The sequence below is a fragment of the Ambystoma mexicanum genome, chromosome 7p (genome assembly GCF_040938575.1).
Source record: "Ambystoma mexicanum isolate Mex_15411 chromosome 7p, UKY_AmexF1_1, whole genome shotgun sequence".
Classification (NCBI taxonomy): Eukaryota; Metazoa; Chordata; class Amphibia; order Caudata; family Ambystomatidae; genus Ambystoma; species Ambystoma mexicanum.
This window is the reverse complement of record NC_090939.1, coordinates 584933824-584948019: the sequence shown is the minus strand read 5'-3', so window position 1 is coordinate 584948019 and position 14196 is coordinate 584933824.

The following is a 14196-nucleotide window of genomic DNA, read 5'->3' as shown; positions in this document are numbered from 1 at the left end:
GTACCTGTCAAGAAAGCCAGCTACTCATGTCCCCACCAGATGACACAATGATTGTGTGAAGGGTGTGCAGCACAACGATTAGCACAATGATGAGCTGCCTGCAAACCAGTGATTATTGTGAGCAGATTGTTAGCACAGCTGGAAATATCCTGGCCAAAAACATGTACTCGACTCATTGCCAAAAATGTTCAGCGCCTTTTTTCATGAAAATCACTTGAAAGTAGTTCCCCCAAACATTGCTGCCCATGGACATTGTAAAAGAGAGATGCCTTTTGTTTTGAGAGATTCCTTTTGTTTGCAAAAGCTTTAGTCCAATTTGAGCGCTAGAGATCTATTGGCTCAAAGTGGATTGATCTGATTCGAGATGCGTATACATCGGATTGCACATTTACCGCACCAGCTCTATTCCACTCGCAATCCATCACTATGGAGTCTCGAATGGCTCAGGTGGGGTCAAACAGGTTTTTTTGGAGTGTTTGAGATGGCATTTGAGCCAACCAATACAAGACTTACTATTTGCAGTATACAATACTGTGGTGAATCAAACATAAGATACAGACAAGAGGACGTTTTTTGGTACAAATGTTTATTAAAGTAATTTGGTAAAATAACTATTTAGTCCCTACCTCTATGATGGATTCCCTATGCTAGAAAATAAATCAGTGGTTATTTGGATATCTCACACATAAACTAGATCCTCCACCAAAAACTATGCTAACCTACCAAGAAAGAAAGAAAGAAAGAACGAAAGAAAGAAAGAAAGAAAGAAAGAAAGAAAGAAAGAAAGAAAGAAAGAAAGAAAGAAAGAAAGAATGAATTGAGTCATTGGAGCCACGGTGATTACCACGTTCCTTTATTAAGAGCCTGCAGGCTCACAGTTGCATGCACAAACAGCCCTCTATCTGTACTGCCAACCGCCACCCAGACCTCGCTCCCCGAGCGTTCCATGTTCCACATACTTCAACGTGGAACGCTCTAGAGCACAACTCAGCATATCTCCCCACTCATGAAAACCAAAGTATAGAACTGATGGAACAGGTGTCAACACAAATATTTAAACAAAACAAACAGTGCTGTAGGGCAAGGTGAACGAAGGTTAACTAGTAAAATACCCAATCTAACAAGACAACAAACAAAAGGCTGCCGTGTCCAAACAAGGCAAACCGTGTAACAACAGTAAAACCAAAGTTGAAAATAACCATATCAGAATGTTTTTTTTCTGGATGCTCAATCACACACATGGTCTCTCACCCAATTCATCTCCATTCTCACCCTTTTTTTTAACATTGGGCACTGTCCTATATCATGAGCATCAGCTCCCTCCAGAATACTCTCCTCCACGCCAAACTGTTCCTCCTCACTGGCTCTTCCTTCTCCACAGGGCACCAACCTTCTCATTGACCAAAGCTCACCACCCTCCACGATCACCACTCCATTCCTGATGGCAGAAATGTTCTTGGGTCCTATGAATTTACTCTCCAAACATTTGTAAATTGCTCGGGGATTGCGGATTAGCACCCAATCCCGAACCATCCAGTCACGCACCCTCACACTCTTCTCATGATCATATGCATCCTTGAATTGCGCTTATTTTCTCTTGATCAAATTCATAATTGCACTTCTGTCAACAGGGACCGTGATTGCAAGTCCCTTCCACCATGGACACACGTTGGTACCAGGCTCGGTGCCCTTCAACAAAACAAAGAGCGACACCTTAGTCACTGAATGAGGTGCAGTGAGATAACCCCACAGCGTGTGATTCAGAACCAACTTCAAAGGCAAACTTGAGCCAAGGGCTAGCTGTATGCCACCCTTGATGAATATGTTAATCTGCTCCACCAAGCCATTGGCCCTGGGGTGGTATAGGGCAGTGCAGGTATGTTTAATGGCCTAACTACTCAAAATGTCCTCATAAGCTCTGATCAAACTGCCCTCCATTATCAGTAACAACCTATGTTGGAAACCCCTCCTTGTAAAACACACCCTCCAGGAACTCAAACAATTTCATTGTGTTAACTTCTTTAACTGCCTTCCATTCCACCCACTTGGTATGATAGTCCACTAACACAAACACACATTTCAAATCACCAACCAGACCCTGGACTAGGCCCATAATGTCAATGGCAACCTTACACCACTGCTGATCAGGAACAAACACTAGAATGAGCGGCGTCTCTCTCACCACCTTGGTTTTATCACTCAAGCACCATGGCACGCATTCTCTCACCAGTCTCTCCACTAGACCATCCATCCCAGGCCACCAAAAACGTTGCCTCAATCTTCTCTTTGTCCCATTTACACCCAAATGTCCTTGGTGTGCCCCCTCAACCAATCTAGCTCTCAATCCCTATGGGGGAATGATACATACATCCTTCCTAAGTTTTCCATCAATCAAGGACAATTCATCTTTTACCTTCCACCACACCTCAAACCATTTGTCTAAAACATCTCTAGTAGGCGAACCTGAAATGATCCATTATTTGACACACTTCCATACATCCTCTGCACCTTCTGCCAGCTCCCACTCATCTTGTCTAACACTCTCCACGACAATACTGGCAAAAGTTGCCTCATTTGGTCTCCAAATGGTCTCCACAAGCAGACGTGACAGCAATCCGCCACTGCATGTTTAACTCCTGGTAAATAGTAAACCTGAAAGTCATAACACTGCAAACCTAACCACTATCTGCTGATCCTTGGCAACCCAACACCCCAACCTCCACACGCAAGCATTTGCACCAATGACTTATGATCTGAATGTACAACAAACTTCTGGCCCCACAAGAAAAATGTAAATTGCAATATAGCCCAATACACCGCTAGAGCTTCCCTTTCAATCAGCGAATAATTCTTCTCAGTCCCCCTCAAAGGCCTCGAAGCAAAGGCCACAATCCGTTCCTCCTTTTCTCCATTATTCTGAGTCAGGGATGCCCCCAACCCAAGCATTGTGGCATCCACTGTGAAAACAGTTTTATCTGTGACACAAATCTGCCCAAGAGAGGGTGCCTTCACAATGTCCTACTTAAACCTTTAAAAGGCTTCCTCGCAACACTTGAACCAGATAAACTGTACACCCTATTTGAACAACGATCTCAGTGTTGTGGAGATCATCGCAAAACCCTGAACAAACTTGTGATTTGTGATTTTAGTTGTTCCTTGTCCTTGGGTTCAGGTGCCTTGCTGATTGCCTCAACCAGACTAACTTTAGGAGTGATTCCCTTACCCACACATGGGGCCTCATTATGAGTGTGGCAGTAAGAGGTTAACGGCACTGGTAAGGATGCCGGTGCCGTTAACCCCTTACCACTGCATTACGAGGTCCTTTAGCGGCTCCCGCTAAGGGCGGCTGTATCACCAGCTGCCCTTAGCGGAAGCCGCTAAAGGACCAGGGAGCTAATAACGGGTCTGTTATCAACAGGCCCATTATTAGCTCCCTCCCCATTCCCATTGAGCCCTATGGGGGCTTGAATGGGAATGGGGATGGGTATTTTGAATGTGGAATTACCGGGTCCTCCAAGGTTGGAATGGCCCGGTAATTCCTCATTCAAGGAACCTGGACCTGGGCTGATTTTGGAGGCAGCCATGGCGCTAATAGCACCATGGCTACCTCTAAATTCATAATGAGGCCCACAGTGTACCAGGAACTCCACACTCTCCACAGCTATGCAACATTTGTTGCTCTGAACTGTCAAACCTGCCAACTTCAATCTGTGGAGAACCTTCCTACGCAGTGAACTCTTATTCCCAAGAGCCCTTAAAGATGAGGTACCAATACTCAGAGATGGATGGGGATGCAGAAGTTATTCAAACATCATTAATCAAAACGACTCAGGAAGTTTGGCAAAGTGTGTTTCTGTTTTAATATCAATTGTCTAAAACAGGGAGTACAACAGGAATCATCCGACGCCACACAGCTTGATCGTAAAGCATTTGACAAAAAACAGCTCTTTTATAACATAAATGTGTTACTGCTGATGTACTATTACGTGGCAAAATACAAAACATATGGGCACCCGTGATTGGCTCTCTGTGAACATCTAAGTATGCGTTCTATATAGCCACTGGTTATGATTGGGTACTTAAGTCAGCTGGGCAACAAAACCCACCCCCAATAACTGGTCACTATTGTCACTAAATACACAACGATTCATTGGATCTTCATAATATAGGTCTCTTCATTGTGCGGCACATTATGATTGGTTTGGCACACTTGTACCCTTCTGGAATATTCTGCACGCTAGCAACATGAAGGCTACCATTATAGGTGCATGGAAACTCGGCATGATCATGCCTCCCCTCCAATTAACCCACTATCTATCAACACTCCTTCAAGTTGCCAGACAATTAGCTTTTGAACTTGGCCTTGTAGCTGTGGACTTCGTCTGGTAAATAAAGGAAGGATAGCTTCACTGTGTCTTTTAGTTTCGGTACTGCCTGACCCAAGCTATTCTGATTTCACCGAAGTGACTTGAAGACCACTTTTTCAAGCCTTTTACAGCATTAAATACTTTTAAATTATTATTTGTAGAAACATTTACTGTTTTTTCATACTGCTTCAAACAGGAACATGTTCCTTTCTCACATTCATTGTAACTTTCTTGACAGGCATCAGTTTCACTGTGGTCTTATCTACTTGGTTCTGGGACAATCCCATCGTCTCTGAAAGTTGCCATACCATCAGTAATTTCCAACTGTGCCATACATTTGAAAGTATTTTTCTTGATCATGAATTTTCAGGCCTGCTAAAATGCGTGTGGAACATCCAGGTTATATACATTCCTATGTATATACATTGGTGCATCGCCGCAATCTAATTCACTACATAGCCAGCCTTATGAATACGTTCCCTACTTGCGTTTCCAGCAACTGTACACGTGTAAACTGATTTACATATTCTTCAGTGTTCCTGTAGACTGAGCATCTTCAGCTCGAGCCCGAAATATTGCTAATCTGTACCGTCTATTCTTTAATTCTTAGAGAATACTGTTATGTTTCTTCTCTCCATCCAATCTTTAGATACGTGAACTCAAATTTCATTAGACGTCATCAGGCTCCTTTCTGTGTTGAAATGCACATTTCTTCCAGTACTTCATCCAAAACAGTGCTATGTCTCTGTCCATTTAGATAGGGTTTCCTTAATGGATATCTTGTCTCAAAGGCTCCCCTCGTGATTGTTACACTGACTGGAACTGCACATGTCGTCATCTCTGGTTCCCAACATATAGACAACATGGGGTGGAGCTTGGAGGGAGGATGTCTGACTTTACCTCTACAGCATATTATAATGCTCCTCTTGATGGTCGCATTGACCGTCATAGGCTCCCAAATGACCACTCTGTTGGGAACCCCTTCCACCACCTTCTCCATGACCCTTTCAAAAACTGTGGCCAGCGAAGCTAGACCAAAGTGCATTCTACAATATCTGAAACTCCCTTCTGTGGTTATAAATGATGTGATATGTTGACACTCCTGGGCCAGGGAAACGTGATGGTAAGCTGCTGATAGGTCAATCCTGGTGAACAACTTAGATTTTCCCTAAGTTAATAAAACCTCTGAAATAACAGGTAGGGGATGACGGCCTATCCACATGTTTCTGTTGAGATCCCTCAAGTCCACACAAACTCACAGGTTACCATTGGCCTTGCATACTACAACCACTGGGGAGGGCCAGACAGAACTCTCCATCCTCTCAATGATGCCCCTCCGGAGTAGTGAGTCCAACTCCTCCTTCAATCTTCCTCTGAGTTGATGGGGAACCAATCTCACTTTGTAAACCAGAGGAATGGCCTCCTTTTTCACTTAACTGGTGTACTCAAAATCATCCTTGAGCCTTGCCAGGTCATCAGTGAAGACTTCCGGACCTATCCTTTCCCACCTATCTTTGATTTCAGCTACTGCAACAGGTTTGACCGAATTCGCTTGCTCATCCCAACCCAGTAATGAAGATCCTTTGGTTGCCACATACACATCAGCATCACAACTCCTCTCTTTATATTCCACTTGCACTGGGAATTTCACCAAAAAGTAAATTTTCTCTTCATCATAGACATGTGGTTCAATATTATGTTCTTGCTGGTCCTTTAGCCTTCCTACCACTACATTGTTGTATGTCTCACACAAGATGATAGTCCAGGGTGAACCACTGTCCACCTTCATCGGGATGACCGTACCATTGATCATAAAATCATCAATCTGAAATATCCTGGTACCATGAAGAGCAATGATTTCCAACACATGTCTGGCTTGACCCGGCGCTTGGATCAATCCCCCCTGTGTCAACTCTTACTTGGGCGGCGCCCCCCTATATCTATGGCATCCACAGTAGTTTCCCTGCACACTCAGGAAAAATTCCCCTTCTTTTTACACTTCAGACAGTTTGCGTTCCTTGCAGGGGAGACTAAGCTTGTCTAGATGTCTCTGTTGCTGCCACAATTAAAACATTTTATCTCTCTGTTTTTGCCCCCTTTCTCTGAGGTTTAATTGCTGATACCTCTTGACCTTGTCTCTCAGCCTTCATGCATCCCTCTTACCACTTCCATGGCATGGTCTGGAGACAGTCCTTTGGTGAGAAGTTTTTCTTGTACTCTGCTGTTATTAGAGCAGTGCACAAATTGATTTCTAATCAGATAATTTGCTAACATTCTGAACTCACAAGTGTAGCTCGAGGTCCTCAAGGCTGCCACATAACATTCCACTGGTTCTTGAGATTCTTGGCATCTTTGAAGGAATTATGATCTCGAAGGTAACATTCTTCTTAGGCTCAAAAAGACTTTGCAATATTTTAACTGCAATGGTGTAATCATCCCTATCTCCTTGGCCGCCATCCACTTCCTCAAGCAGCCCATCATAAACACTGCGGCCCTCTGCCCCCAGGTTATATAGTAGAACAGCTTGATTTCTTGCAGGAGCAAATATTTCGCCACCTATGGCCACCAAATGGATCTAGGTCAAAGTTTCGAATGCATAGGATTGAATGACCAAAGGGTCGAATCAAAAGGACCGAAAACCAAAGGGTCGAATAAAAAAAAATGGTGTCATTTTTTTTGGGGGGGGGGTTCCCCCCAAAACCCCTTTTTTTGTGGTAAAAACTACTTTTTTCCAAAACGGAAACCGAAAAAAATATATATTAAAAAAAAATGTACCCTTTTGTTTTAGGTCAAATTGAGTCGACCTTTTGGCATTCGATCCTTTTGTATTCGGTACTTTAACTGGATACCCCACCAAATATGTATCAAATAACTTTTTCAATCTATCCCACCTTATAGGGGTTTTCCTGGCTCACCAAAAAACCAGGGTGGTTGGGCCAGACTAGCAGCTGCCATAATTCAGTCTAGATGCTTATTCCAACACTCACTGCTGTGTTTTCTTCCCAATCTTACTTCCTCTACAAGCTCTCCTGCTCACAGCATTTTCCCTGACTTTTGAGAAGGGGCAGAAAAGGAAAAACATCAAAAGATTCATTAATCTGGGACTCCCTGGCTTGATATTAAAGTTGCACTGCACTGTTGGCTTTCCACACACTGGTTCACTTCACCACGCAGCAGGGTTCTGTCTTCTAGACTGTCGCCCTTCTCTTTTGTTTTCCTAGTTGATTGCTGCAGGCAGCATTTTTTCCTCATAAGCCACAGAGACCCTTGCCAGCCGACAGGAGCCACTCAGTGTATAAAACACAGAGATCTGGTCAGGAAGGGGGGGACCTCATCACTGTTCACCACTGCACCAGGCCTCACAGTCCAGTCCAGGCAGGGCCGATCCTCGCCAGCCCCTTCTCTCTGGAATACGAGGGTCCTGAAGGCTCCAGCCAACCTCCCGTGCCCTCCACCTTTGGACTCCGGAGTCGAGGTGAGTACCAGGTTCCCTTATTAAGAGCCTGTGGGCTGACAGTTGCATGCACAAACAGCCCCTCGATCTCTCCTGCCAACCACCACCCACGACCTCGCTCCCTGAGTGTTGCATGTTCTGCATACCTCAGCGTGCAACACTTGGGACCACAGCCCAACAGAAAGAGTAAGCTTCAGATTAGTAATGGGTTACTCCCCTTTTCTGTTGGCTGGTTTCCTGAACCCCACCAGAGAGTCCTGCTAGTCTCTTCTGGTTCTTGGTTTCACATAATGTTCAACAAAGGAAAGAAAAATGTTTTTCAATTGTTCTCCAGTTAAAATTATGGTCTCATCAGGTAGTCCATCTAGTGTGTGCTTTATCCCTTCTCCTGGGATAAGTTTTCTTGACCTTGATAGGCCAATATTTACAAAAACAGCTCAGTTCACTAGTTATTCTTTCTGGTCGATTCACAAACTAAACCTCAGGTAGACTCAAACTCTATTTCTCCATTCTTTCACCCCTCTTGAGGTATTTATTTTTCTCAGTCCCGGGTGAGCTCTGGGTCTCCTCAGCCATCAGGTGGTTTCTGCTCTTGCACCCCCTCCTGCAGTGTTCTGGTTGTTAGCCCTTTGTGGGCTGTGTGCCTGCTTGGCTCTGTTTGGTTCATTGTTTTCCTCTCCCCCTCCTGGGGTATTATCAACCTAGCTGGAGTTACGGGCTTGTACAGCCCTTCTTGTGGGGTTGTTTTATCACCCCCTTAAGCGGTATTCGGCTTCTAAATCCTGTGTGGATTTTGGACTTCTTTAGCTATGTTTGTTTGGTTGCTACTATGAGCAACTTCTGGGGTATCCTTGACGTTAGCCTTGGATGGGCTACAGGCCTTCTCAGCCCTGTATGGTTTCTGGCTTTTATCACCCCCTCCTGGGGTATTCACACTTTCTGGCCAGCGTGGGCTTGGTTCCGGTCTCACCACCCTCCAGCTACTTGTTGGATGCTGCTGTGGACCTTTTCTATGGCTGTGCTGCTCTGGACAGATGGCTGTCTCTTTAGCCCAAGTGAGTATGCATCCTTGCTTATGCTCTGGTCAGTGCAGTCTGCTGTTCCCTGTTCCTTCCCCCTGCTTAGGGCTTTTGCGATCGGGATGCTGGTGTGTCCTTTTTCCTCTACTTTTTTCTTCCACAGTCCCTGTGTGGTCAGCACTCCTGCCCTCGTAGATGCAGCAGGACTCTTTGGGCTGCCTTGGGTCATCGCTCATCACTCAAACTATGAATCGCTCATCTCCTCCTCTGAAGGAGTGTCACTCTCTGCTGCACATCCATGCACACTGGTGTCCCTGGCCTTCCAGCTGCTTCTCTCCTCCTCTGTTGGAGTGGGCTATTATAATAGGATGTTACAAGTTTTTTAATGGTAGATAATAATTTACTGGAAGCAGAGTCAGCTTGTATTTTATTTAAGCAGAACATTGAATAATGAAGCCACGTAGAGTCGCTTGAAGGCATCCCAGTTGTTATACATGGAAGTATGTTCTGTGCAATTGTCTTTTAACAGAAAGGAATTTAGATGTACGAACCAATCCCAATGTAGAAATTACAGGGGCATGATGTGAGATCAGAATTAATGAAAGAAGACGTTAAAGAAGAGTTAAGGAATATATCATCAATTCTTGACAGGGATTAATGGAGAGTTGAGAAAAAGGTATGCTCTTTAATATCTGGGTGACAGAATCTCCATGAATCCATTAGACTAAGGTTATCTATCATATTAAGGAAACTTTTGTGTTATTTGGATTTGATAAAATTGGAGGACGATTTTCGATCTAACATGAAATCAACTATTTGGTTAAAGTCCCCACAAATGATAATATGGTCAAAGCTTTTCTGCAGAAGTTTCTGTTTCATATTTAGCCAAAATAAGGAATCAGGGGATGTGGGGGCCATACACATTACAAAAGAAAGAAAAGTGTCCACGATCTGTGGAACACTCACGTCCCCTGCACACTCGAAGGATTGTACAATGACAAACAATTGGTCAATAACGTTCATAAATGTGTAATTCTATACATTCAGGTTAAATGATACTTTGTGAGTAAGTTGTTCAAGAACACTCTTTTCAAATATTCAGTAGTGGAAATAATGGGTAAATTCAATTATTTGTAGGGTGGATAGGTTGCCAAAGACCTCTTCAAAAGTCAACTAGGTTAAGAATAATGCATTTAGGATTAAGCAAATTATTTTTAATACAATTCAACAAAGAGGAGCAAAAGAAACATTCCAACTAAAAATACAGGGTTACAATATTGATTCCATATTGATATCATATAATCAGAGGTAATGGTTAATAAAAACTCAATGCGTTTCGGAAAACAATTTCCTTCATCAGCAGTGGTTATTTGTAGCTCTATTCAACACATAGGGCCTCATTACGACCCAGGCGCCAATGGGTTAACGGCGCCGTAAAAGGCTGCGGCGCCGTTAACCTATTAGCGCCTAATTACGAGGTCCCTTTGCGGGACCCGACCTTAATGGCTGGTGTAGACCAGCCGTTAAAGTAGGGACCCGCAAAGGGACCTTGGTGCTAATTACGGTGCCGCAATTTACGGCACCGTACTTAGCGCCTTCCCCATTCCCATTGAGCCCTGTGGGGCAAAAATGGGAATGGGGAAGGACCATGGAGGAAGGGGGAATTCCCACCCCGCCAACCTTGTAATGGGGTGGTAATTCCCCCTTTCTCCATGGCGGAGTCGGTAAGTTACCGGCATGGACCATGGTGCTAATAGCACCATGGTCTTCCGCCAGGGTCGTAATGAGGCCCATATTCTTTGATCCAGAATGCTGATATCTGCAGATTATGAAACAAATAATATTCTCTTAGAATACATTCAAGGTTTTCAAAAAATGAGGAATGACAAATGAAAAAAGGTCATACCTCAAGTAACAAGTTGGATTGTATGTATATAGTTGATGCATTACTTGTGGTTGCTCATAATTCTTTAAGGACAATATACCAAGTTTCCCAGTTCTGGGGTCTTATTGTACTGTCTCGAAACTGTAACAAAATGAGATATGGCTAAGTATCAGTTATAATGGCTTGAGTGTTTCGGACAAGTATAGATGTAATGTTCAGAGGCTTACCTCCCAGCAGGGAGCATGTAAGTAATAAGTCCTCGGGTCTTCTGCGCATAATACTGGATGGATAATAGGAAGATTCTGGGGAGGTCCCAAGGTGTCGTCCCAAAAGGGGTCCTGAATCAATGGATGGTAGGATTCTAAATTAAAACAATGAAGAAGGACTATTCTACTACTTTCTTGGACTATGGGAAGTCAAAAGGACTCTCAAGGTAAAAGTGAACAAAGTATCCATCCAAAATGAAATGGCGCGGGAAATAGTGTTATTAGTAAGTTTGTGTTGTATCCAGATTATCATATTCACAACAACTACGAAAATTAGTCAAGAGTAGAAAGGTACCAACATACAAAAAGTGCTGTCACGATGTGCTGTGCTAATTATTAGTATGTGCTGTGTCAGAGTTTAATACAGAGTAAGTATAGTGCTGAAGCGTAGAGTTTGCCACACAGTGAAACCCACCATACCCATAGAGGGTGTATGTGGGACAGGTCTCGTTAGAAAAACTATGTGCAAAATACAGGAGTCATGGTCCAAAGGTATATGTGTCACTTACTGCTGGTAACTAGAGAGTCTCGTCCGTGGAAGCTCAGAACAACAACCGGAACAACAACCGTAGGGGTGAACCGTAGGAGCGAGGATGCCTTCAGAGTGCGTCGCGTCAGTGAGTGGCATTAATTGAGGCGGGTGCGCGATGACGTCAGATGTAAACATCTGACGTCACCACGTTCCACGTCATAACAGTCCAAAGATGTACAAAAGATGTACTTTAAAAGTAAATGGCATTCATTAAAGTTGAATTAGGGTTTAAAGCAGAATACGAATGTATGCGGATGCTTGTAGATTGTGTCCTGCAAGTCAGGAAAGAGATGCCTGCAGTGATGGACGCGTGATGCCGTCAGATATACACATCTGACGTCATCACGTATCACTTCACGGCAAAACAACAAAGTTATGTCCGAACGGAAGTCCCTTTGAAAACTACAGGGAAATATCACCTGTACATGGATTTACTATTCAAATGAAGATAAATCAAGTGGAATGTATAAAGCAAACCGGGAATTCATGTATTGTGAGAAGTGGTCCCGAAAGGTTTAAGGGTACATGGGTGATGCTGGATTACATATCATCAATAAATTATGGAATACTGATAAATCAGCCAGTGAGGCACCTGTGCTTACAATCTGCTGAAGGGCGATCACCAAGTAAAAGCAAACAATGCTAACAGGCCATCTTTAGGTAATACAAATCTCTGTTCTGGCGCTCTGGTCCCATGCAATGTTCATACTGCTGACATCTTGAGTCAAGACTAGATTTCAATAGTGTAAGTAATGTTTGGACCCTCATAAAGGGTCTCAAGATACCTAGAAAGTTATTCCAATATGTCTATTCCCTCTAACTGGCAAGGTTACTGGTTATAATGGTAATTGTTTAGGTGTACATCATCAACTGGTGGTGCTGTGATGATATTACAAATAGTCTACTACCAAGTGTATGGACTGTATTACCAAAATAGTGTAAGAGCTATTGCATGAAATGGCTCCAATGTATCAAATTCGATTGATAATGCATTATCTCGGTGTCTTGCTTCATACGTGAACATCTGTATAGCCATTGTTGATGAGGGATAAAGAGATATAAAGTGTGCAGTGTGACTGTTAACATGCACCAATTGGTGCAGAGTGTGATGGTTAGAGTGGATTTGATTAGAGAAACGCTCCTAGATGGCAATCTTCATTCATTTTGTGGGGACTCATGCTGTCCAACTTATCAATCCAGTATAATTCTCGTTGGTCTATTTTCTTCCCGTGGTTGCCGCCCCTTGGGGATCGGTTCACTATCTCCAATATTTGGAAGCGGAGTTGAGCCACTGAATGTTTTTTCTCTGTAAAATGTCTTGCTACGGGTGAACGTAAATTATGAGTTCTGATGTTGCTTTTGTGCTCGTTGAGCCTTTCTTTCATTTTCCTTTGGGTTTGACCCAAGTAGTAAATTCCACAAGGGCAGTTAAGGGCATAAATCACTGATTTAGTATCACAGGTGGTATATTGTTTTAACTTTATTTTTGCTCCTTTGCATGGATGTCTCACATAATCACCTTTAGTAACGTTATTGCAGTTCAAGCAGTGCGAACAGGCAAAGGTTCCCACCTTCTTTGTATGTAGAGTAGTCTGACGAGATTCTGGAGTTCGTTCCGCTTTCACCAGTTGGTCTCGGAAATTATGGCCTCTTTTGCAGGCTATTAGCGGGGGTACCGGAAAAAGTTTCAAAAGATGTGGATCCATTTGGATGATCCTCCAATTTTTTCATATTAGTCTAGTTATATGATGACTTTGGCTTGAATATTTAAGGGTGTACAAAACAGGTGTTTCTTTGGATTCTGGTAATTTACTCAATAATTCAATTTGTTTTTTAGTATTGCTCTGTTTCTAGCTGTATTGACGATTTCCTCCAGATAACCACGATTAGAGCATTTCTCCGACATTATATCCATCTCTAATGCTAGTGTGGACTCAACCGATGTGATTCTTTTAGCTCGAAGGAATTGGCTGTATGGTTGATTATTGCGTAGACGCCTGGGATGGTAACTCCGGTAATGTAAGGTGTTGTGGACATCAGTTGGTTTTGAGAATAAGTTGGTATCAATTGTGTCTCCTTTGATCTCTAGTTCCACATCTAGAAAGTGAATTTTAGGATTGCCTATTTCCATCGTGAACTTAATCCTTTCATTGACTGAGTTAATAAAAATGAAGAATTTTGATATTATTTCTTTGTTGCCTCTCCAAATCAAAAACACATCATCTACGTACCTCATCCAACAAACGAGTTTACTTTTCCAAATCAGTGTTTGTAATGATGTTTTCACTTTCTAGATGGTGCATAAATAGGTTAGCATAGGCCGGAGCCATTGCTGAACCCATTGAGGTGCCAGAAGCTTGAAGGTAAAATTGATTGTTGAATCTAAAGTAGTTGTTGTGTAAGATGATTTTGGTTAACTGTAAGAAAAAAGTCTTATCAGCTGTGCAGTTTGGTTCTTGTAGTAATGCCCATTCCAGGGCTTCCATCCCCTTGCCATGCGGGATAGAAGTATACAAGCTTTGCACATCTGGTGTGACAAGTAAATAATTGGAGTCAAGATCCTCTATACTCTGTATGATATTAATGAAATGGGTCGTGTCCCATAGATAGGTACTGGTATGTTGGACAATGGGCTGTAGAACAAGGTCCACATATATAGCTAAAGGGTGAAAT